General features: G+C 45.9%; 1 long non-coding RNA gene across 1 annotated transcript in view; it reads left to right on the forward strand.

The window, feature by feature from the left end:
- The window catches only part of LOC142880077 (uncharacterized), a 114,817-nt gene that overhangs the window by 58,120 nt on the left and 30,861 nt on the right, over positions 1 to 25,836 (forward strand). The window contains exon 3 of the long non-coding RNA XR_012925381.1: positions 7,920 to 8,018. This is a non-coding gene — a long non-coding RNA (uncharacterized LOC142880077). The remainder of the gene's footprint in view (positions 1 to 7,919; positions 8,019 to 25,836) is intronic.

The raw sequence follows: 25,836 nt of genomic DNA on the forward strand, positions 1-25,836 counted from the left end.
TTTTTTCTTAATGTGGGGAAAGCTTCACCGCAAGAGAGCTAATAACGATCTTTACTGCTAGCTAACGCTCGCGGTGCGTGGCTGGCCAATCACAAGGGAGTGGGATGTTCAAGGGCGGAGTCCCGGATGGAGCCAGTAGTTGAGGGTTGCCCACTAATATTAACTGATTAAATCTCTTTAACTATGTTTTTAGGCTGCTATTTTCTACCTGGTTAAATAAAGGCTGTTGAAGAGCCATCGTGAGTACATAATACTTTAAGGCTTAAGACAACACACCTTAATGATCCTACATTGCATTCAAGTTGAATGCGGTCCATTTTGCTTTGCTCACACTCGAAGAATAAAACGAAAAAAAAAAAAAAAAACAAAAACAGAGGAACAAAATCCACTTCATACGCTGCTCGGAGCCGCCGTTTATGCCCGAGGCAGCAGAAAGGCTGAACTCGCGACTCGACCACAATGGTGGCTGGTCCCTCGGCGGCACTTCACAATGCAATATTCAACAGCCAACAGAGGGGGCCGAGGCCTTCATGTATCTGCTGAGCTCGCCCTGAGTGTTTGCTGAAAAAGGATAGAGCCGCGGCATGTATTAAACATGCTCGCCAGACAGTGCGAGGTCTCATTTGGATCCGAGAGGCTCCGTGGTCAAAAAAAAATCTATGACACAACAGTCTGGCATAAATATCAGTCTCAACTCGTGACTTATAAATCCGGAGAGGAGCCATCAGAAGCTTCAGGTGTGTTTGTTTTTTTTGTTTTTTTTTTGCTGAAGATGGAACTTTGAGTGGCACTGGCTTGGCGGTAGACCCGCTGAAAGGAGAATCTAAGGGGGCAGCTGGGCGACCACTGTGGACTTGTTGTTCCAAGTCATCCGCGAGTCCGTGTGCACCCATGCCACTTCATTGTAGAGGTTTTAGGACACGGGATAACATGAATGACCGAGGCAGGGCTCCTCTGCCTTCTTGCCAATCATTGCCATCACAATAAGCAAATCAATAAGTGACTTAAAGCTTTCAACATCACCCACTGGTGATCACTAATCCGCGTACGTTGCACTCATGGCGTTGGCGTGAACATCCTACACACTGAACTGTTCGGTGTGTAGGATTCATACTCTTCTGTACGAGTCAGTTGTTCTGAACAACTGACTCGTACAGAAGAGTATGACAAGATAAACTGCAACATTTCGGAAATCGTGCAAATTCGCACCCATTTTAAGATCCACCAGTTTGGCAATTGGTCTCCAGACGGCTACAGAGTTTCAACGGTCGGTCCAAAACAAACTAAGTGTTCTTTCAGTAATGCTCAGATGGTCTTTATCCTGACAAATCTCCCAGTTAGGACTGGCAAAACATTTTCTTCTCCGTCTTGCAGATACATTTTGGCATTCAGGTCTCAGACTCCTGTGTCCCCATATTTTTTTTTTATTTATTTATTTATTTTTTCCTCTAACCAAATAACCTTTTTTTGCCATTTGGCTTGTGACAGAATGTCACATGAATACTTTTTCTTTTCATTTTTTTTTTTTCTTCTCCACAGCATCACAAAAGGCAGATTGTTTGATTCTTTGCCCTTCCCCCGTTGAAGCTTTCCTCGTCTCTGCCAGAATTCTCGGCCTCCCCGCTTATCTCGGGCTTTGCTGTCACGTTATTTGTTTGTCGAAAATAAAAAAAAAGTAATTATAATCTAGCGACGTCGGCTGACGCCTGGCTCCTCGTGGAGAAACAGGAGGAGTCTTTCAACCCCCAAAATGTGTATTTTTTTTGTCGTTACTCCCCCTTCTTCTTACCACTCGCTTGTATCATTCCAATCGACAAACGAATTCAACGAAAGCACAGACTGAAATCCTTCGTCCTAATACACGCCAACGGACCAATGAGAGCGAAGCTGCCACAACCTCACATTTCCCTCTCCTGCCGCTCCTTCTTCTGCCCGACTCGCTCCGCGAGTGACATGTGCCGTGAAGCCACATGTGTAAAAAAAAAAAAAAGAAATGTCACCGGGGGGGACGCTGCTCTTCGCCCCTCTCTGTTTGCCAGCCTCCTGTCATTAGGACGGTGCACATGAAAGCCGCGGCAGATAAAACGGAGGAGCGACAGGCTGGAGGGAGATGGAGAGAGGGGGTGTGGGGGGGGGGGGGGATAAGAAAGAAAACCTCTGAGATGGAAGATTGAGTTTTACTTTCCTCCCACGTTACCCTTTTGTTTGCCTTCCATTCCTCAAAAGTCGGCGCTATATCCAAGCCGGCTCTCCGCTCACCTCTGCCGCGGCTTCCTCCGGCTTAAAGACTGAACAAGGAATGATTGCCTTTGCCCAGAGATACCGGGGCCCCTCACTCCAGTGTAAACTCATTTGGAAACCAGATGCTCATACATCATATTTCGCTCACCAGAATATAAAACTGATTATCATGACACCAGCTGAACCGTAAGTGGAAACTTAGTTTAAGGACTTTTAACTTTGTTGATGCCCCCCCCCCCCATCCCCCACACCGCGACGGTTTATTGGACGAGCAGCTTCTCTCAGCCTGTGTATTTACAAGACACCTTCAAACACATTGTGAGTATACAGCTGTTGACAAAACGGCAATAAAGTCCCTGAAATCTCAAGTCATGATACATCCGTCAAATTTAAGTTTGTAGAAACGGGTTCGAACTTGGGTGTAATCCCCCATCAAAACGATGATGGTTGAAGGTAAAACAAATAGAATCAGTTCATTTAAGTTGATAATAACCAACTTCATCAAATGGCAACACACCCCACTCGCAGTCTTTCTTAATGTGTTGTTTAGCTGATTTGAAAACTCACTTTTTTCCGTTTTTTCCGTCCGTTCTCCGTTTTGCTCGGTGAACAAGATGAAACATTTCCTCATTTCTTTTGGGCTTTTCTCGGGTAGCTAACTGGCCAAGCCCTTAAATCATGTTTGGAAAGTTAAGGCAAATTTCAAGCTGCTTTGAAGAAAGACTTTCGTTAGACAGTCACAGCAATGCCATTCTGCATTCAGCTCGAAAACTGCATCCATGGCAGCATCCATGCTAATATTTGACCAGTCGCTATTGCTTATAACTCAAAGTACTTTCCACTCTCTGACCTTCTTTTATAGAAGACTGCCCCACCCTAGTCAGTAGATCAGTCAGTCGTAGTAGTATTCTACCCAACTGGACTGTCGCAACCAGCTGTACGTTTCAGAGTTGGAAACGTTTAAAATGAATCTGGTCAGTCTAGTGGCAATGCCTTTTGGGATTCTGTGGCTGGAACTGTATATTTTTTTTTTTGCATGATTATTTAAATACTATGATCCTAATACGATGGCGCTACGATCATCACCGATGCAACATTGTCTGCATCCACTTTCCTTGGACGTGCTGCGACGAGGCTCTCCTCTGCATCAGCTGGCGTGGCCGCGGTCGGCGGTGATGTGGTTACGCCGCCGCTCCCCAACAGGCTTGCGAGTCTGAGTCGGTGTGACACGAGGCTTGGGGCTGCGCAGTGACAACAGAGCGCACATGCTAACAGGCATTCATCAGCAGTATGTGTGATATGATGAGGCTTATGGAGCCACACCGCGCCGCTGCGGTGGAATTACTCTGACACGACATCAAAAGCGATAACATCAGAATATATTTCATTCCATCATCGGCTACTTACTCTATCAAGCAATTATTCATTTATCTGAAATGGCTGCGCTGGGAATATCGCAGGATTTACATTTATGCCAGCATTAAAAGACATGTTGTATGTCAACTTTAAAAAAAAAAAAAAAAAAATACAGTTCCTTGATAATTTTCTTTCGTGACTACTTTTGGTAAAGTCATGTTTTAGCGTGAACGTGACACGTCGCCACGAGGGCGCTGTTCAGACGTCCTGGGAGCAACCTCATCCTGGGGTGAGCTGGCTCCATTGACCTCTCATACACAAAACCGCAAAATAGAAAGCCTTTTGAGTTTTGGCAGATACAGCAAATATTCTGAGTGATTTTGCATCTGATGGTCCAATTATTGAAGTGTGTGCTTTGAAAGGTCCCAATCCACAATTTCATGTAGAGTAGATTAACTTACATGAACGTCAATGAGTCCATGTTTTCAAGATTTGCTTAATTTTCTATTAGTGTGTCTCTAGCACACTGCCCAGCAAGTCATTTGTTTACTGTATGTCCCCTCGCAAACACGTCTAACGCACAACGAAGCATTGGTTTTAGCAGGAGGATGTTTGCCTGGAGAGCAAATCTTTTAATTAATTATGCAGTGCAGCTCTGGGGTAATAAGTTATTATTAATTAAAAAAAAAAAAAACAGTGTGTAAAATTTGGCCCGATTTTATGATTTTTATTTTGGTGAAAGTTCTTATTTATACGTCAGAAAATACGTAGAGCGGGTCTTGCTCCCAGTTAGCTGCCGTCTTGCACCGCCATATTTCTAAGCCTGCCTATTTGGGGTGAATGCTCGTGTCCTCAAATAAAGAAGAAGATGTGGACGAGGTATCCAGGTTGGGGTGCGCAGGCCACCGTAGGTCACTGGCAAGCTTGGGAGAGGGACGGTGAGCGAATGAGTGCTCTAATTAGTTAATTTTGCCTTTGAATAAATAAACGGAAACGGCGCATGGTTGCAGGATTGTATTGTAGGTAGGGCCATCTCTGACAGAGGTCATTGCAACATTGTAACAGGGTTCTGGTAACAGAAGGAGACCTTCCTGAGTTAGGGTTATAGCCAGAATCGTTTAAGCTGACACATGGCCAGTTCGTACGCTGGACTTTCACACGCTTGCGGCATTACATTGTTACGGCTGCCGTCTTTGCCGTACGTATGTTGGTTCGTGTGTGTGTCTCCCAACTCCGTTTGCCAGGTGGTTCCCCGAACAACAGCGGCATCAGCGGCATCAACTGGGGAGTTCCTGCCTCCGCCCACCGCGATTTGCTGATCGCCGCCACCTGCGCAATCGGGAGTCCCCGCGGATAAAAGCGTCCGTGTTCCGGAACTCGGGGGCGCAGTCTGATTGTGGCTGTTAGCTCCGTACCCTGTCTGGGGCGCAGTCTGAGGGTGGCTGTTAGCCCGCGTGTTTGTTTAGATTTAATGTTCGATACGTGCAGCACTCGTCCCCTGTTAGTTTGTACGTGCAGCACTCGTCCCCTGTTTGTTTCTACGTGCAGCACTCGTTACCCTATTCGACTCCCGTGTTTGTACTATGTAGCTCTCGGCACTCGTACCCTTACCCTTTTTGATTCCCGTGTCTGTGCTAGTTACGTGCAGCACTCGGCACTCGTACCCTTGCCCTATTCGATTCCCGTGTGTGTGTTACCAATGTGCAGCACTCGTACCCTTACCCTGTTTTGACCCTTGTGTTTATGTACTTGTGTGTTAGGATTTTTGGGCTCTAGGTTTGGTTTTGGGTTTTCTTTGGGGTTTAGTTTCCCCTTGTTGTTCTGTAACCTTTTCTGTTTAGGTTTATGGGTGGCGTCCCTTTTTCGGGACGGTTGTGTCTGTCTCGATAAGTATAATTTGGTTTTATTAAGTTATTGATTTGGCGCCACCCGCTGCCCTTCGTCTGTTGTTGTTGTGTGTTGTAATTATTCTTTGTTAAAACCATTGAAAACATCTTAATTTTGAAACCTGTTCGCAGAACTTGTTTGGTGGTCCCATTTTTGTTACCAGCCAGTTTCCCCTAGACGAAGTGGTTCGTAACAACATACTGACACCACTGACACCATCACTCAACATTTCCCTTGCTCCCTCAGTGGGTTGCCATTTGCTTTGCATAGGGAACGGGGCGGAGCGAGGGAGACAAGCCTCTTATTTTCCTTCACATGCTCTTCTCAGCCACTCTCAAACGATGAAAAACCACTTGTTTCCCTTTTTAAAGACTGGAATGTTGGTTGATGGTTTACAGTGAAAGGACACCGCCTTTAATTTATACTGATACCCACAAACAGCCCCTCAACAAGCCCCCCCCCCCTCCCCCACAAAAAAAAACAAAAAAAACTCTGCCCCTGCCATTTTGTTCTCCCTCTATCTTTCAAGCTCCGTTAGGGTGCATTAAGTGGAATCCGTTGCTTTTTGTTGCCTTTTGTAGTCAGACGTCGGCTTCCCCGGCCGGAGCCAAAGTTCAGCCTCACCCCCGCTTGCCCTGAACTCTCGCCAAAGTCAGCGCGGCGCGGAACATCAAACAAATGCAAATGCTCTTACCTCTCTGTTGTGTTGCAAAAGGTCCCACGTGCGATCGCCTGGTGCGCCGTCAAACTAATTTCTGTTGTTTGAGCGAAGAAGCTTGATATTAAAAAAAAAACTAAATAATGATAGGAATAATTGGGAGGCACGGCCAGAGGGCAGATGCGGGGAGCACAGTGGCTGCTCATTTTAGGCCATTTCAACGGAGCGCTTCATGATGCAAAGACGGGCCATGACTTTCCCGTGTTTGCATCATGAAACAGCTCTGCAAAGTGGGCTGTAGGTCGGAAGACACAGATGCATGCAGAGCGTGGGGGGGGGGCGCCTCGAGATTTTGGGCTCTCGTGGTGCTTTTTAAACCCGACTCCCGAGCCACCGGATCGAACCGGGTCTTTACCTGAGATGGGCTGAAGACGAGTGCAGCAGATAATTGTGTTATAAGACAGCTGGTTCACTTAAAGGGAAAGGAGCAGCATTATGATCTTCTGAAAGTGAGTTCTTACACTTCTCGGGATTAATTAATCTCGAGTTAATTAAGGCTCTAATTAATTAAGGTTAACTAGGGAATCTTTTACAAATTAAAGCTCATATTGACATTTTAAACACTGTGACTGTCTGTTTTGACAGACTTCCATGTATCCCTGGGATGGTAGCGTATCCACCAAAGGTTATAGCAGTGGAGCCTCCTACTCAAGTGTAACCACGAAGATGCACCTGTTTTCCACCAGCTCGATGGTCTAGTGGTAGAGTGTCCGCCCTGCAACTGGTAGGTTGTGGGTTCAATCCCTGGCCGGGTCACACCAAAGACACATTGCCTCCCTGCTTGGCCCTCAGTATAGGGGGTTGGAATTTGGGGCGTTAGATCACCCACTGAACCGCTGCTGTCCACTGCTCCCTCAGCGGATGATGGGTCAAATGCCAGGACAAATTTTGCCTCCCTCGGGATGTGACAACCACTGAGACTTTAACTTTTAAAAACAAGTTATAATGTAATGTTTTCAATGTACCCTTTTTTCTGGTCTTGGCCTCGGTGTTGACTTCACCTCGGTCGTGACATGGTCTGACTCGGTCCTGGTCCCAGTCTTCAGTTGTTCTTGGTCTTGGTCTTGAGTTGATCTTGTTCATAACACCCGTGGGGCCTTGCTAGCGTCTCGGTCTTTGTCAGTGCGCTTTTGACCTCATTCTTGGTAGGTGGAGAAATGAACTCGAAAGGGATGCTGAGTTTTTAGCAAAACCACTCTAGTTGCCTCAACTTAGCCCATCGACAGAGAGTACAGGGAGAATACTCCATCTGTATCTATTGAAAAAAAACAAAAAAAACAAACATTATCTATAACATAACCAAGGATTTAAGCAATTGTCAGCGTTCTGTTCTCTACCACGTCTGAAAACCCGTTGACAAACTGAGCACGGCTCAGTGCAGGACACCCCCGGTCAAAACCGTTTCCTGCTGCAGCGATTTGAATAAACTTTCCAACTTTAGCAGCACCAAGGTCACTTACCAAGGACCTCTGTTGTCAGTCTCAGATGTGTAGAGTAGAGATTGTGGATAGAGAGTAGTTATGAATAAGAAATGATGTGTTCATAAAAGATTTAGCCCTGTCTATACTGAGATTTTAGGTTCTGACTTTGTGTCACTTGCAATGTACCATGGCCTCGGTGATGACTTCAGGTCGGTGTTTGGGCAGCTGAGACCCTTTTCTTTTTCTTTTTTTTTTTTACCCCCCCTCTCTCACCCCTCCTCTTTTTCTTTTTAAAGTGCCGGAAGCGAAGGTCTGGGCGCGTCAGCGGGCGAGCTGGACATGCTGACCAGGTGGGAAGGTGTGTCTGTCACCCGTTGCGACACGTCGCAGTGAAAGTAAGTCGATTTCACTGGGGCTCACTCATGCTGTTTTGTGCTGCGTGACTGTGGTTGTGCCTTTGTTACTGAAGCAGATATAATAGCGCTGTGATATTTTTGCATTTGTAATATCGTGTGATCCTTGATTTGTAAAAGGAACGCATTTGTAAATTGTAGTTGTCGCTTTCCTGGACAATTATCACACTCTATACTGCGTTATCGTGAATGAATATTTTAGACAAACCGATAGAGGATGGCAAACAAAACCATGCTGAAATAAAATAAAACATTTCTGTGTCTTTAGTGTCCAGTGTAGCTATGGAAATTTCAGCATTGGCTTTTCAACCAAAAAATTCAAATCAAAAATGCACTCTCATATAATAATGTTTTCAAAAGAGCTTTATTCCCCTTGCATTATTCACATTTCATGATTGAATTAATGTAGCCGAAGTGCATAAATCTTGAATTTTTTTTTACCATGATAAGCTGGTTTACCCGAGGCATCAGGTGTTTTATCTCTCTGAACTGGGAGAAGTACAACATGTTCCACGGCTTCATTTTGATTTTATTACTTTATTACTTATTACTTATTATTCGATTTTTTTTTTTTTTTTGTTGGAGGGGGGGTTAAGGGGGCAGCAGTAAACTTATATCTGCTAATATATCTGCACCACTGACAGAGGGACTGCTTGCATGACTAATGCATTCTAAAGGAAGAAATACAAAACATATACTCCATTATCAACATGTGCATGTTAACAGTATTATATGTGTCATTAACAAGCTAATACTTCCTCGATACAGTCTACAATGCAACAATTCCAAAATCTCAGATTACATTTTTCACTGTCGTGCCACTCTTGCACGATGGGAAGTTTCTTCTTCTTCTTCTTTTTCTCCCTCCATCCACACAAAAACCCTCCTTGAGCCTTCAGCCTCCAAGCAGGTGTTGATTTTCTTTAATTATAATCATGCAGATATGCAAGTGAATAGAATTGAATCAACAAAGCTCAGAGCCAAAGAGAGGATTCTATTTACAGTGGATAATTGGTATGGGTATGTCTAGACTCGAGCCTATTAGACACAGCTTAGCCAACCACGCCGGCGCTGATGCCACCGCTCACATTAATCTGAGCAAATAATAAAACAGGGAATGAGAATGCACCTGAGGCAAATCTGAGGCTACTCTCCAATCAAGGGCTGGTGGGGAGAGAAGAAGAAGGAGCGCAAAACAAAAACGAGGAGCCCGACGCCGTACCGCAACGAGGGCGCAGCCTTTACGTTCATCCACAGGAGTTGTTGCGTAAGCGGAGCTTTGTGTGCAGGTTTCTCGCCTGTCTGCCCTTCAGTCTCCCATATTCCGTTTCCCCACACGTCGTGCAAAGCACAGGTGGAAACTTGTCCCTGAGTGTCTCGAGCATCTGGCAGCCGCAGTCTTGAAATCGCTGCAAATCCCATAATAAAGCAGCCTCTTTATTGATATTGCAGCAGAGCGGTTTATATAACCCCAAACTCCCAATGTCCGATATAGCTGTGGGTGTATCGTGCTAATGCTTTTCCTTATGATGATAAATGTACATTAGCATGAAAGTTATAAATTACATGAATTAGTACATATCTTTATTTTGTAGCCAATGGCAAAGTATTGTCAGTTGTCTTTTCCAAAAAAAAAACAAATCTTTTTCAGCCTCAACTCTGTACAATTATGCTAGTCAGCAACAGAATTAAACTATTAGTCTTGAAGACAAAATTTGCTCAACAAGGATGGTTAGATGCTGAATAATGTCCAAAATTCCAGCCATAAGTAGCATTAGTTAATTGGCATTAGCTAACATTTCTTGCAACTGCATCCGGTCATTTTTTTCCCCCACAAACGGAATAAATATTTCTCTAAATGATTAAACATTGCTTGTTTGAAATACTATTTGACGTCTCGCCGTAGTTCTGACTCTGACTGTGCACACGGCACAGTATGGGCCCGTGTCAAACTGGCAACCAGTAGAATAGAAACAGCGAGCTCGCTCACACGGTTTGCGCTCCCCCGGGATTTCCCCACTGTTGATCATCTTCCAATCGCACTTTTTTTCCTTTTCTCCTCCTTCCCATGCTGCCGCCTTTCCAACAGTTTCTCTCCCGAAGGTGAGAAGTCTGTGAAAGCCTCAAGCCTGTCGCAGCCTCGGCATGGACCTCCCAAAGAGCAAACGTCAATGCGGGGTGACACACGGTTGCCTCGCTGCCATCAAGGCGAGGGCGGCAGTCCGATTTATTGACCGTCTGCATCTCAGCAGGCTTTAGCATGTTGGTTTTTGAATGGTGTGGCTTAAAGTGTCTCCTGCCAGCAGACTCGCTGAGCAAACATAATGCTTGTCCATGTGCTCACAGGGGGAAAGTTAATAATGGATCACTTGTTAAAGAGCCACAATTAGCTGGAGATGAACTGGTAGGCTGGAGGGTTTTTTTTTTTTTTTCTTTCTCCTGACACTCACAGGTTCCAGGTGCGTTTAACATTTAAGGTTTGCATAGGTGATGACCAGAAAATGTTATGTACTGCATGTCTTTGTCTAAAAAGTTACTAAAAGTTAATAAGTATTTGCAAGTAATAATAGTACTGCCACCCCCCCCCATGACAGTCGCTGCGTTTCTGCCGCAGTTTTTCGCAAAATGAAAGCAATATTTCAAAAATTTGAACAGAGTACAATTGGGATTTGCAGCCGTTTTCCATTGAATGGTGTGAAGCGCACAAGCCGTAATTCTCGTAAATTCTTTTCCCGCGAGATTTACGAGAATTATGCTTGTTTGCTGTCAGGAATGGTTGCTATGTTTTTCTCTTTGATTACTTGTAAAAAAAAAAAAAAAAAAAAAGAACCACATTCCATTTCCTCCTCCGTCCAAACATAACGTGCCATTTTCACTTGAAGTGAACTGGTCATGTGATCCCCATGTGTACGTCACGTCCGGTGACGTGTAAATGCGTGAAAAAATTGTTTCCATCACACTTTTGCGATGTATGTCTATATTGATTTGTCTGGAAAAACCACCTTATGAGAGCTGAACTACCTTTTAGTGATATTTGAGGTTTTTTTTTTTTTTTTTTTTAAGTTTAGGCGATTCCATTACCATTTTATTATTGCGATATTGAGGTTTTGCGCGATGCTAGGTGGTAATGGGAACGCTGCTAATGAGACGTAAGCATTCAGTACCCCAACCCTGGTTGAAGAATTATGTAAGAGCACACGGGCCATCAGACGACGGGGTTATACGACGTCATCTTTAGCATGCTCTCACGCCATTGGATGCCACTAAATCTCACACACTGGGCCTTTAAGGACACAACGGGCATTAGGAGAAAAGTGCATTAAAGCAATTCAGCAAGTCGAGAGATATCGAGCTTTGTTCACAACTTAATCCCGATCAGGTCATCTGGGGTCTCCCTTTATCTCCTAGTGGCTCACTTTATTCGCCTGTAACGACGTGTCAAACGGACACAGGGGGCGCCATTCATGTCACTTTGACGAAGACACACCTCTTCACCTGCTTTACCTTGAAAAGGCAATGTGAGTCCGTATTCGTGTACTGTAATGTTGGTGTTAGTGGGTTTGTTTCAAAGGGTGTTATTGGGAAAACGGAAGGAAAAAAAATCTTCTCAGAGTCTTCCAACTCATCTTCCAGCTTTAATATACCGTCCCTTCTATTTCCTTATAAACAAACAGCAGCGGGAGTTCTCTTTCGCCTTGGGTCCGGTAACATAAGCAGTCACTCGGAGGGGATGAGGAAGCTGTTTTAATGATCCTCAGTATATTTACCATAATCCAAAGCCTGGGGGAGCATCAACTTCTAATCACCTCGATCTTCCCTTCCCACCACCGATAGAGATCAGTGCCCATTATAAAGCTCATAAAGCACCGGGCTTTAAGATGATTGTCTCCCCTCCCCGAATGGGCGCTTGCATGCGCCGTGCTTTGTGCCGCGGTTGGTGTTGTTTTTGGTTTGCTTATTTTATTTATTTATTTATTTTATCCCCCTGTCCCCGCAGCATCTTTTAGAGACTGTGACGATAATCACATTAGAAAAACACTCCTACACGTCGCCACATTTTTTTAAAAAAAAAACAAAAAAACAAGACATTGGTATGTTGCCTCGGTGGCTTTTTGTCGACTCTCTTCCCCGGCTGGCTGCTAACTGCTAAACTTTTGCTGCATTAAGAAGTGGCAGTTTGAAATAGTCTCTAATGGCCACCATCTCTGGGAAACCACAGGATCTGTGACTCGATGATGATTATTATTATTATTATTATAATGCAAACCTTAAAAAAAAAACAACAACGCTCAGAGGCACCAAGTTTCAAGAGGCACATTTACAAAGTTGATCTTTTATTCCGTCTTTTGACATGTTGAGCTATTCGTACTCATTCAAACCTTTTCTACGCCGTCTGACTTATCGGCCAGCGTTATTTGTAATTCTCGGGCGATTAGCACGTCACCGCAGCACTCGCAGGCATTGTAACGGTATCCCGGCCACTTCGCCGGGGACAACTTGATGGCTGGCGCGGCGCTCCGCTCCGCTGGCGAGCGCCACTCTGACAGGGCCCAATTTTTTTCATAATGACATCGTAATTACTTGTATCACATGCATGTCGTGCAATTTATCTCGACTCGCCGCCCTCAACATTTCATTAGCAAAGTTGTGTGAAGTGTCGCGTGCCGAGCGCCCCGCTACCTCTCAGCGGGAGACGGATTGTGCGAGAGCGCAGTGAAATATAACCAGGTCAGGGCGAGTCGGCAAAATGTGACGTAGCCAAATTAACTTTTTTTTCTTCTTCTTTTTCCCAGGGAGCGGTAATTGGGTTATGCTTTAGGTTTGTACAAGGAAGAGAACATATCACTTCCTGGGGGGAAAATTGTTGGTCCACCATATTGGCAGATCAAGTGAATTAATCCCTTCTTTATTCTTAATCCCTTTCCTTATCACAAGATTATGAAAATCCAGATCCCTCCCTTCCCTCAGATATTAAATTGCACCTCATAATATTAGTCGTGGCTTAAAAAGAAATAAAGGGTTTGAGGGGGGAGAGAGAGAGAGAGAGAGTGAAAGGGAGCAGATGCCCGCAGTCGTCGCAGATCGTGGCTCAAGTGCCCTTTGTTTTGAATTTCCTTCACCCCCACGCCCCCCCGCCTGCTCCACTGTGCCGTGAATAGTGTCAAGGGGCAGCCAGGCTTTGGTATTCAGCAGTTGACAATCTGCTTAAACAGAAGCAAATAGAGAGAAAAAACTAGCTTTCAAATGCACTTTGTTTCCCCGTGTGAGTGTGAGGCGGGGAGCTTGAAGCAGTCTCTCTCTCTCTCTCCCTCTCTCTCACTTTCTGTGTGAGGCATTGTTAATATTTAATGTCCACAAAGTTTTGTTTCTTCATTTCCCTTCATTCTGTGTCACATCATATCGAGCTAACAACATTATCGGTAGCTTTGTTGTCTATCGCTAACACACACTGCACGTGAAAAAAAGTAACGCCGCTCAAGATGAGGAAATTCTTTATTGGTCTCCACAGATGTCTTCAATCTCATACAATCAGTGCACGCCACACTGTTTGACATGGATCCCAACGAGCTTTGACGAGACGTCAAGTTTGATGTTGGCAGACTGTCCGCGGTGTACGTTAACGTGTGACATCATCGTCTCGCAATCTTGTCTACTGTGTCCATCGTGGCGATCATTGTGTCATTTCCTGCCGCGATTCTATTGGTCGGTTTGCAGTCATTGGCCCGAAGGCTGTCGTAGCATCGTAGAATTTCGTAGGAAGCTGTCAGAATTTTATTGTCGGCTGCCTCTGGCCACAAGACTTTGTGATGAAAGGCGTCTTTGTCTCTACCACACCATGCGACGCAAGACCGCAATTTTTGAGGCACGACCAAAGATTCTGCCAACGACGGTTCTCTTTTGTCTGAGACAGCCAAAAATCGCACATACGGTTCTTTATATATTTTAGGATGAGAGTGGGACATACCAGAACACCCAAGCCAACACCTTTCAGGGACAACAAATGGAAATGTACCTTGGCTGTACAAAAAAAAGAGAGAGCTCTGGGATCGGCCAGGCTTAAAATAACAAGAAACATTTTTCGCTTCTCTGGTCTTCCTTTTCTGAACCAGAAATAGGAGAATTTTTGAGGAATCGTCAATGTTGTCATAATATGAGATGCATGCGTCAGGGGTGGTTGATGCAATTCGTTGCAGTTGAAACTATTTCGAATAAAATTGAAAGGCTCGCAGAAAAAACCCAGACCCAATCTGCACGTGGTTTTCTTCTTCCTTCGTTTGCGGTTAAACCTGACAATCTCTATTACGTTTCGTGTGTAAAACCCACTCACTAACTCATTTTTTGGTGGCTACATCGTATTCCCTGTTGTTGAGTCCACGTTGTGTTCAATTAGTGGGCTGTAGAAACGGTGGCCTTTGGAGCGGCACGGAGGCGCCACCGATTAGCCCGCGTACCCACACAAAGCACCGCCGACGCGGCTCCTTGCGCACGCACATGCACTGTGCTCGCACTGCTCTGTGGGTGAAGGCTCGCTCACGAATGGAACAAATGACAGCGCGTCGGCCACGTCGGTGACAGTGGGACATCTCCCGCCCGTTGGCACCCCGGCGATGAGAACGCGGCCCGAAAGAGCCACGTGGCTGCGCCCTCGGCCGCCTCGCATTGGGGTGAAGTCGGACAATAATTGGGCGTTCGACTCTGGACAGAGGGCGACCCCGGAGCAAGCTGCACTGCCTTCCACCGGCGGCAACTCGGAAGAAAGTAAACGGCATCGTTAGCACGTTATTGCCGCGTCTAAATGTCACGTCGGCACAAAGGGGGACAGCCGAACCGTTGGGTCTCGCGGCCCCGCCTTTCACCTCTGGTGGAGTCACACCGGAGATCGTTATTAACCTTCGGACGCCGGGGGTTGCCAGGACGTGCAGCTAGCTAGCGTTTCTTTTTTACTTACTCTTTCTTTCTTTTTCCCCCCGTTTTTCAAAGACGCCCGCGTACGCTCGGACGCGGTGGGGAGAGTCTGAGGCGACGGCGGGGGGGCCAGGGGGGACGGACGGAAAGGGGTTTGGGAAATAAGAGGAAATGGAGCATGCACATAAATCTTGTCAAGGTCCAGCCAGTTACCGCCCGCGCATCGTCGCCCATCATTTGACGCTTCCATCGCCTCCATTAAAAAAATAAAAAAAATAAAAAAAATAAAAAATCTCGTCAACATCTGCAAGTGCAGCAGGAGAGGGCGAAGCAAGCACGACTTTGGCCGGCGAGGTCCGTCGATATCTCTCATCAAACAGGGGCTGATCAAAGTGCTCGCCCGCACCAATGCGGCCGGAAGGATTAAGCCACATCATGCACAACCTCGGCGGTGGCAAGAGGAGGAAAAAAAAAATAAAGAGAGAAAGCCTCTCTACACGAGTAAAGAGATTAAGTCAAGAGTGAAATCTAATTCAAGGGGAATTGTTAAAGAGGGGAGCGGTGGGGGCGGGGGAGGGGGGAGGGGCGCGCATCATGCTCCTGCACCTGACAAGATTTGCGAGTGTGACACGTCGGGGGAGCTTTTGTTGCATGCTAAGCCCACCGGCGACACTGTGTGCTTGATTTGATTTTCGGGCCACTTCGGTGACTTTGGAGTGCGTTTTCATGAGGCGGCGCATTCGAGGGGTCCCGACAACACTGCGACGCATAGTTTATGTCGCGCGCCGTCCCCGGGGACGAGTATCAAGGTATTCGGTTCCAACTAGCAAGCAGGGAGGTGCTGATTGCCGTCGTCCTCCGTCTCTGTCTGCGTTTCGAGTACGGCTGTGCAACGGTTGGCCCCCAAATTTGCAATGAGCGATGAAAGAGGACGGCTTATTTAAACGTGACTAATCTTTTCGCAGAGTCCTTTCAGTCGTGGCCTTCCTTTAAAAAAAGCAGCTCCTTTAAAAAAAACCCACAAAAGGCACTAATCACAGGGCTCATTAGCAGGTGGCACTGTTTTGCGGGGAGTCGAGCCTTTTGATTCTCTCCACCCAAGGCACAAACAGTTGGAACGGGACAACACATCTTTGGTATATCACACGTGTATTGAAATGTGTTGCTTGGTAGCCTGCGCTGACATATTTTTGTGGCTGGAAACACAAGCCCGGAAGTAGGAGATTGGCTAATTGGGGCTTCTCGGTGGGTCAGTCTAGTTTATGGGCTGCAAAAAAAACCATTTCAGACTTTAGTGCTTGGTGTGTGCCAAATGTAACATGCATAAAATTTGGAGAACAGGAAGAGTGAAAGCGGCACTGGAAAGGTGAGAAGGAATTGGGAAATAAAACAAGGAACTACTTTTTTTTATTTAAACCACAGACGATGGATGTCTAAGACTCTAGTGGGCGTGTAAGCCAAAAAAAAACATTGTACACACAGTGTTCAAATTTATGGATCGATTCTTACTTTACTTTATCATCATGAGATTACATTTTAGGACAAAAAACTTTGGGTTGGTCCTTGGCTGAATAGAAGTCCTACCCCAACCCCGGTTCCATTTTAATCTCAGGGGGAAAAAAACATTTGTTTTGCTTTACTTTTAATGGCTATCAGCAACTTTGCTATACCACACATATTTGACTGGCTTCAATTGATGGCCTCTTTAGCACGTGTCCTGGGACTTGTTGTCGGGCTAGAAGGAGCTCCAGTGCAAAACCCCCTTTGTAATCATTCACTATTAAATTACCGTCTGACACAGAACCGGACCTCTGCCCACTGTCATGTGATCAGAGGGAAGACGAAGAGGCTTGACAAGAGGATGACTGATTTGGTTATTTTGCTACCGGGGGCCTGCGGCGTCTTCGCTCATCTGCCCCGTGTCAAATATTTAAAGTACCTTTTGCCTCGGTATCGCTACTGGATGACTTTTTTACACCGTATCGACATTTCTTAAGATCTTGGACCTGCAGTTTGAACAACACAAATGCACTCAACGGCTGTCAAGAATATTGTGACTTTAACAAAAAAGGGCGACCCAGCCAACGGACTTCTTTTCAAAGCGTTAGAATGTGGTTGGTTTAAAGCATTTTCACATTGGTTGTGCCACACTTTTCAGAAACCACTAGTCCCCGACCACCATTTTTGAAGTTATCTAAAATATACTGAATGTTGTTTGGGTTACATTTTTATTTTAATTTTTTTTCAAATCTAGACGCGGTGCTTTTAATGTATGACAACACAAAGGCACAGAAAAAACAAGCTCAGTGGATTGTAAGTGGTGAGAGTTGGCGTCAGTAAAAGCACCACTTGCACATTACCCCGTCCATTTATCAAACATTGGCGCAGAAATGTTTTCACAATCGTCTCGGGTATCTTTTCCGAGCTGCGTTTTTTTTCCGCTCTTTTCAAATTTTTGCCTTTTCCCACTCATCTTTCTATTTTAGCCTTGCCATACAATTACACCACCCATTAACGTCTCCATTCACTCCCCTTGCTCTAGATAAAATGCCCCAGATCAGTGTCAGATGGGGAGGAGGACTGAAATAGTCTCTCTGAGACATGCGTATAATACACCAGGCTGAAGGATGATTCAATATTTCTTCAGAACGGCCAGAGAGGAGAGAAACTGATGAAGTGTAATATTTCATTTTTTTCCTCCGTATTTAAATTAACATTAGCTGCATTTCAACTATTTTTTTTGTGTGTTGACACCTTAGAATTTTGGCACTTTGCCACATGAAGTAAATCAGTTTCAGTCTGGTTCCAAACAAACAAATGGTGATGATGCACCCCAGACCAACTTTTTTTTTTTTTCTTTTTTTTTTTCTTTTTTTCAAATCTTCAGGGGGTGAGGTTGGAGAAGCTCCGTGAGAAAGTAGGGGCAGGTTATGGAGGATTTTGCAGGTATTGAGGAGCTGTCTGAAATGGATTCTCGGGGGAGGACGGGGAGGCACTGGTGCCTGGAGAGAACGTGGGCGATGTGGTCACGGGTCCGAGAGTTGGTCAGGTTGACGCGCGTGAGTGTCCCAGAGATATTTCAATTTGCATAAAACTGTTGACTGCAAAACCACATAGGAAGGCGTTGGAGCGAAGGTGCATGAGGATGCACCTCTTGAAAGTACATAAATTGAGAGTGGAACGGTGCCATGTTGACGACGTTGTGAACACGTCACTGGTCGAGTGATGAACATTGATCTGAACGAAAATGCAGTGGTTAATGATGAGGTGAGTCAGACTTGAATGAGACTCCTCTATACCAAAAATCACCACAAAAATGACAGGTCACTGTAGCTCACTGGCAAGTTCAGAGGGGAGGGGTGGAGTGAAAATAGTAACCACTTGATGTCACTTTTTTTCTTCAAAATCGTCTTCAAATAAACCACGGAAGAAGAAGGTGGACAAGGTATCTCGGTTTGGATGAGCAGGCCACCGTAGCTCACTGGCAAGCTCAGGAGGGTGAGAGAGAGAGAGTGAAGATATAACAACTTTATGTTGCTGCTTTTTCTCCAAAATCTCCAAATATTACACACTTAACCTTTAAATCTGGAAATGGAGATAATAGGACCCCCATAGCATAAAGAATGCGTACTTACCATGACCAAACCCCCTGCAGGCTCTGGCAGCAGGAACCCGGGGCTCGTGACAGTGATGCGTCGTTTCTTCAAAAACTGTGTCAAACTGACGGCAGCACCGCGATCCGTTCCGACCGCAGCGTAGACCAGAAAAGATTCCGCGACTGCCGCGACACGACCGCGCGATAGCTTTTCTATGATGTGGCACCCGAGAGAGAAGAGAGAAAGTCGTGGAAAAACAATCACAAAAGGAAGAAGACGTCTTAGGAACCGCATATATGTGAAAATGAAAAAGCCACGCATAGCAGGTATGCCATTTCCTCTCGACGGTGCCAGTGTGTGCGAAACAGTCGGCGCCGCGGGTATCCAGCGGGGGCCCGCTTGAATACCAATCGAGCACAGAGTGCGGGGATAAAAAACAGCGTGCGCGCGGGGGAAAGGAAGGGGGTGTGGCGGCGGTGAAAATATCAACCGGGAGCTGCAATAACGGCCGAGATCCGCCGGATCAGAGATTATTAAACATAAAGACGAATGCCGCAGGAGTCACGCACAGCTCTTCCCTGATTTGAATGCTAGCCGGCGTTACCGCGGCACTTTGTCTGGACGTGCAGAAGCCCCGCGCGCCGCCGGCGGGGGTTGCAGCGGGGGCCTCGCAATCGCACGCTTTAAATGTAAGCAAATATGATGGAATGTGTGTAAGTCCAGGGTTCGTGGCTGCTGCAGGGGCGCGGCGTAACATCCATCAGACTGCCGCGGCCTCCTTCCGTTTCGCTCTTTCTCTCTCTCTCGCTCTCTCTCTCTCTCTTTTTTCTTGTTCAAGGAAAAGGGCTCATCATGTCCAACCTTTCTGAGTGCGTCCGACGCTAATGAGCAGTCATTCATCACCGTAATAAAACCAGCGGGGAGATTATTCCTCCGAGTTGCCGCGCCGCCGGTGAGTGACAGACCATCAGCATGAGGTATGGACGCCTTTTCGGACGGCGGCGTGCAGCGCGACGCGTTCACGGGTCTGGGATTATATTTTATGACTGCAAATTAACCGGTGTGCATTGGTGGTTGTGACTGTTATGTACGCCAGTCGTTCTCAACTGGTGGGGAAAGTCTCAGGAGCCACATCCTTTTCCTGATGACGAAGACTGAACTCAAATTTATTCCACAAAAATAAAAACACGAGCCCACTTTCCATCATGTCCCGTAAATAGATTATTGATACAGTATAATTTAAATTGTTTGTCCAACAAAATAAGTGGCCAACATTTTCTCTATCTATATATATGTGTGTGTGTGTGTGTGTGTGTGTGTGTGTGTGTGTGTGTGTGTGTGTATATGTATGTGTGTATATATGTGTGTATATATATATGTGTCTGTATATATGTATGTATATATATATGTATGTGTATGTATTTTTATATATATATATATATATATATATATATATATATATATATATATATATGTGTATATGTGTATATATTTGTATGTGTACACATGTATATATGTGTGTGTATATATATATATGTCTATATATATATACATATACATATATACATGTGTGTGTGTATATATATATTTAAAGACCATCCACCTGTTGAGAAACGCTGATGTAAACAACACCTATTCTCTCGCTTTTCTGATGAATGGCTTTGGAATAGCTTTTGAACCACTGGAAGAGGCCAGAGCTGGTGAAACATATCTGACTGGTACGCCTCACCGTGACAGGCGGAGGTTTTATCCAGTCGTCTTTCAAACTCACGCAGCAAGCAAGCAAGTGAATCCTGGGAAAATCAGCCAGCTATTCACCTGGCATCGTGGATGGAGCTTGGTTTGTTTGCCTGAGTGCCAAATTGCAAAGATCCGTCCCAGGTGCACAATTTACAATCTCCATTGAGACTAGGGTGGCTGTTGCCCAATGCTGCCCACCGACCCCCTGAGAAAATGATTTCATACAAAAGAGGGTTTCACCGACGAACGTTGGGGCGATTGTAATCGAGACTCCCGCTCAGCGAAATGCAGATGGACAGATGGGCCGCCGCTCCTGACGGGGCCAGCCTTTTTTTTTTTTTTTTTTTTTTTAAAAAGACAATCTGTGGATCGTCGCGGCGCACATGCGCGTGCCCCAGCGAACGTTCGGCTGAGCCGAACCGCCTCTGAACGCTCGGGCAGAGTCGGGAGAGGGGCCGGGTGGCAACGGTTCCGCATCAAAGTCGCTCCTCTCTCCGCGTCTGTCAAGGAAGCCCAGCGGGATCCTGGGGAAAAGGGCGGCAGCGGCACTTTTAAAAAGGGGTTGTTTTATTAAGAAAATACTGTTCTGTTTTAACTTCTTTGTTTTTTTTCCACAAACAAAAACCCGAGATGCAAATGAGGCTTTAAGATAAATGGCGGCGCCATGGGGAGTTCAAACGTGAACCTATTTGCTATTAGTCTCTCCACTTTCAGAGCAGAACAAACTGCTCCCTGATGGGCCCATTAAAGTATGTATTTTCTCATGTAAAGTTAAATTAATAATTTTTTTTTTTGTAATCATGTTTCCCCTGGCAGTGAGGACTATAAAGCCCCATTGTTATCACCGGCCTGTCCTCCTCTTGTGTCGTCTCTGTTGTCGTCCTTTTGAAGTCCAGAACTCCGCTGAGGAGTGGCCACTATGTTTTTATTCATTTATTTATTTATTTTCCACTAACAAATCCAACATGGGGCCGAGTGCGCTCTCTTTTATCAATCTCTTTACTGATTTTTTTTTTTTTCTTCCCTCCTGCCCGGGCCAGCGAATCCAATCAGAATGCAACACTTAAGCCCTTTGATTTCGCCACAAAAGTTGATGGTCTCCCAGCTTGTAAGCTGCCTATCAGATAATATGGACCTTGAATACCAGCCAGTGTGCAACAATGAGGGCGGCCCCGGCGTTTTCACCTGACGTCCGACGCGTCTTGCTGGCCTTGTCTCGCCGCTCTCCCGGGGGAAATCTCCCGAGAGCAGCTGTCCTTATCAATGTACCGGCTCCCCGCTCACAGCCGGCCCGGGCTGCATTCTCCATGACAGCGGCGGCGAGGTAGCGGTAATCTGCCAACACTTCAACAAAATTAAACCGCCAACCGGGCCACCGGGGAGGCAATGGGAAAAGATTTTCTGCTCACTGTGATATGGCAACGGAGGCCACAGACATTAATGTGGCTTTGCATCTGGAAGCAATGGAACGCTTCTGAGCGCGCGAATCGGCCGCCTTTTTAGCGCCTCCCCGAAAGGGTCCATTAAGCCAAGAATATATTCAATCCAATTGTTCTTCCTCGGGTCTGCCGGCGTGTTTGTGATGATTGTGCGTATACTTTGTGGCAATGTTTATAGTTACACGCACACGTATATATACATATATATATATATATATATTTATATATATATATATATATATGTGTGTGTATATATCCCTATCAGCTGCACATATTATGCAAAATTCAGCAATACGCCTCTCCGGCCTCGTCGGTGAACGTCATTTGCGCCTTCGGCTCGCTCCCTGCGTTTTGCAAACTGTGCGTTAAGACGTAAGAAATCAGGCCATCAAAGTCCAGGTGTTCCTTCTGCCCCCGAAGACCTTCTCGCTCGATGTTCTTGTTCACCTCCCCACGTGCTGACGGTCCGACCTTTGAAGCGTTTTAACAAGATGTTCTCAATACACGCCCACATTTGATGCCCTGCCGTGAAAATTAATCATCCAAAGAATGGGTGACATACGGCCCCCTTAAAATCAAAGAAAACTAGATGTGTGGTAGCTAACCCCTCTATACTGCATGCAACTAAGGTGTTACTTAATTCACTATTATGCGTCATTATATTTTGGAATTGCACCAGTCTGGTGAAATCACACAGCCTTGGAGATTATGACCTTTAAGGTTCCTATAGAAGTCACTATTAATATTCATGATATTTCCTCTATATCTGTATCTAGGTTATTGACAGTATGGCCATTAAACCCCCTGGTGTTGTCAACATCGTAAGCGGCTCAGGGTAAAATATAGTCTTTTTCTGCATAAGAAAAAAAAAAAAAAAAATCCTTCACGTATTTGAGGCGTCTGGGGAAGGCAGCGCAGCTCATGGAGGGCTGAAACAAGGAGAGTGAGGAGAGGCGCAAGGATTAGATAAAGTCTGGCACATACCGAGATGATAATAAGGAGGCGGGAAAGTGAGGCGGAAACGACAGACGCATGTAAACAGATGAAAACAGAGGAGAGGAGGTGGTTATAAAACGGCGGAGGGGTTTCATGTCTGGAAAACACGGGAGCAGTCAGACTCCTGCGCCTCACCGTCTGCCAAACGGTGGAGCCGCAGAGATTCCCGATGCCTTCATGTTTTAAAATAGAAGTATTTTTTAAAATGAAATTACTGGAAGGCGGCGCTAGTGGGAGGCTTAAACTGGAGCAGCACGCTGTAAATGGAGGTTCAAATGTGCAGGTTTTTTTGGGGGGAGATCTGTAGAACTGGATAATTGATGCAAGGCGGCTGTGCACAATGGGGTGGCGGGGTGGGGGTGAAATAGTCATCATACGTGACTTTTAATGAGAGAGTACCATTGCTTTGAAAATGTTAAGTGCCGGTTAAAATACATAAACCCACACTTTTATTGTTTTAACCCTCCAAAATAAAACCTACATCTAGCTTCAATCTACTACACTCTGCCCGGTGTTTTTTTTTTTTCTTTTTTGCACAGGACACAAAGGTGTAAATCCTGTTAAAAGCTTGAAAACGAACACGATGACAACATGGCTGAATCACGGCTTGATGGGATGGCGAACGTGCTGTAAATATGATGATGTTATTTTTCGCCTGGTGTCACTTCTGGCCCCTCCGAGTCCGGAGCCTCTGAGTCTGGACACGCTGACTGGGGGCCAAAGTGCTTCCACTAATACTACATTCGCACACACATACACGCACTCTCCCTCTCTCTCTCTCTCTCATACACACACATGCACCTATATCCAGTACATATACAGTATATGGGCTAAAATAGGGACTTTTCTTCTGCAGAGACCCCCCAGCAGGTAAAGTGCTCTTGGTTTCATCACATCCTCTGCGCTGCACGAGGGCAAGAACTCGATATCGCCTCGGAGAATCATTCAAAAACTATTGATTGTGAACTTTTCATAAGAGAAGGGCGCATTACAGTAATATGATGCCCGCTCATCTCCACGCCGTGATGAATGGCTGCGGTCAGCTGCTCAATCGCGGGGGCTCCTACCCGGCCCTGAATATGCACGTCCTAAAAGGTAATTATCTGAAAATGTGTTTATTTTAAGCTCTGAGTGTAGCATTTAAACACGGATGAATGATGACGGTCAGCGGCGCGGCGATCCATCAGCCGCCGAACGAAAAGACGTGAGGTGACCCCCCCCCCACCAATTACTCATCGTTTGGGATTGAGGGGAATCTGCTCAACAGCTTGGATGACACAGAACAGTGAAGGGAAGGAAGCTGCTCCTTCTGGCAGATAAAAGATCAGTGAAAGATACAAAGGGGTGCTATAAATTTCCGTAGCATTTCAAAAAAAAAAAAAAAAAGGCTCTTTGGTGTATGTGTGCTTTTCTTTGATATTACCTCAAAGAAAGATCCAACTAGACACTTTGTTTTCTCAATAACGGGATCAGATGTTGAAACTGGATGCCTTGTTTTCCTATACCTTTAGACTGAAGGTCTTACTTCTTGTTGATTGTGCACCAGCAAAATTGTCTTTTTTTTTTGTTGTCCCTATGAACATGGGTTGGATCAGGGTTTGGGTGTTACTTAGCCATCCCCGGGGCAGGCCCAGATTGTGTCAGAACTGGACCTGCAGTTTTTGGTTGTTGGAGTCGATTCTATTAAAAAAAAAAAGGTTATTTTAATGAGCGCAAAACATAGTAAAAATGCAAGAAACAAATTGGGGAAATAATAAACAACGTGCCCTTTATTTTGTAAGTGAAGAAACTGTGGCACTAACGTTCAGCCTCAGCAAAGCTAAGCAAATGATTCTTACCAGCCATGGTGTCTGTAGGTTCTTAGTGGCCCAGGTCACCGTACACCTTTAGTTCCATTTTGTGAACTGAAAAAAAGCGTTTCGATGGAGAGGTGAAATGCTTTCAAGTCACCAAGAAAGAAAAACCACTCTGGACCCATTCGAGACATTGTGTTTTGCGTCGCGGAGCTCTGCGGCTCCGGCTCTGGCCCAGCGGCCTCTCCCCCCCCCCCGCGAGCACCCGGCACAGTTGCTCAACGGTTTGAGCCGCGGCCTCAGACTGAAAGGGTCCGACCCTCTGCCATTTTGCCTTCTGGCTGCGAGCGAACCCGCTGCCGCTTGTTAACTCAACGTCCCAAAACTGAGAAAAAATATGCATATCAGCAGGCTCCTAAAGAGATATGCAAATTCCATCCGTATCTTTATAAATCTGAAAAATAAATTACGAACGGCGTCGACTTTGAAATGCAAGTGATGCTCGGCAGACACTGTCACCGTAAGTATTTAGCACTACTTACTAACGCAAATGACGTGAGGGGACGTTGGCCTCTTAAGCGGTGCAGAAGATCCGTGATTTGTCATTAGTCTCGGCGTAATCGCCCAGAATGCTTAAGGAAGAGGCTCTTGCTTCGTCGCACTGGTTTGTAAGACGTGATAATAGCTCGGGTAAGAAGAAGCAAAAAAGAGGACTGCGCCCACCGTATTATAAGGGCTATTCCCATGCTGCTTTATCGCCGCGGCCCTCTCGGATGATTACACTGCGGCGCAGTGGGAGGTGAAATAAAGCCGCGCGGCTTGGCGCTGTGGCGAGCGTCAGATGACTTAATCAGGCCATAAAGAAGGCCTCACTTACAAATGCTGTGTTGCCCCCCCCCCCGCTCCCCGCGTTTCATCAGCCCCAGGGAGGGATGAAATATGCCTCGGCTGAAGGTAATGTGCCCTATCTCTGTCCAGGCGGTGACAAATTTATCGCCCACTCTGCTATTTACAATCCATCCGAGCCGCGACGACGCGGCTCCCCGTTATTTAAGCCGCGCAGGTGTAGCGGCGTCGATGGCGGCGCCGGCCGGCGTGGGGGAGCTAGCCAAGGGGCCGCGGTGAGCGGTGAGGAGGGGGACGGTAAAACTATTTTTGTTGGCGCCCGCTTCCCGCGGCGGCTGATGGCAGCGATTAAGGTAGACTGGCAGCAGCAAAGTTTTGCACCCGGTAGCGCTGTGCGTTTCAGGTGCACCTTGTTTGTTTTCGCGTGTTCAGCATTACTGAATACGTTCAATTGAATCAGGTGTTCAAATTTCACCTTTTTTTT

This window comes from Nelusetta ayraudi, unplaced genomic scaffold (assembly GCF_046127955.1).
Source record: "Nelusetta ayraudi isolate G7.1 ecotype Tasmania unplaced genomic scaffold, CSIRO-AGI_Nayr_v1 ptg000155l, whole genome shotgun sequence".
Lineage (NCBI taxonomy): Eukaryota > Metazoa > Chordata > Actinopteri > Tetraodontiformes > Monacanthidae > Nelusetta > Nelusetta ayraudi.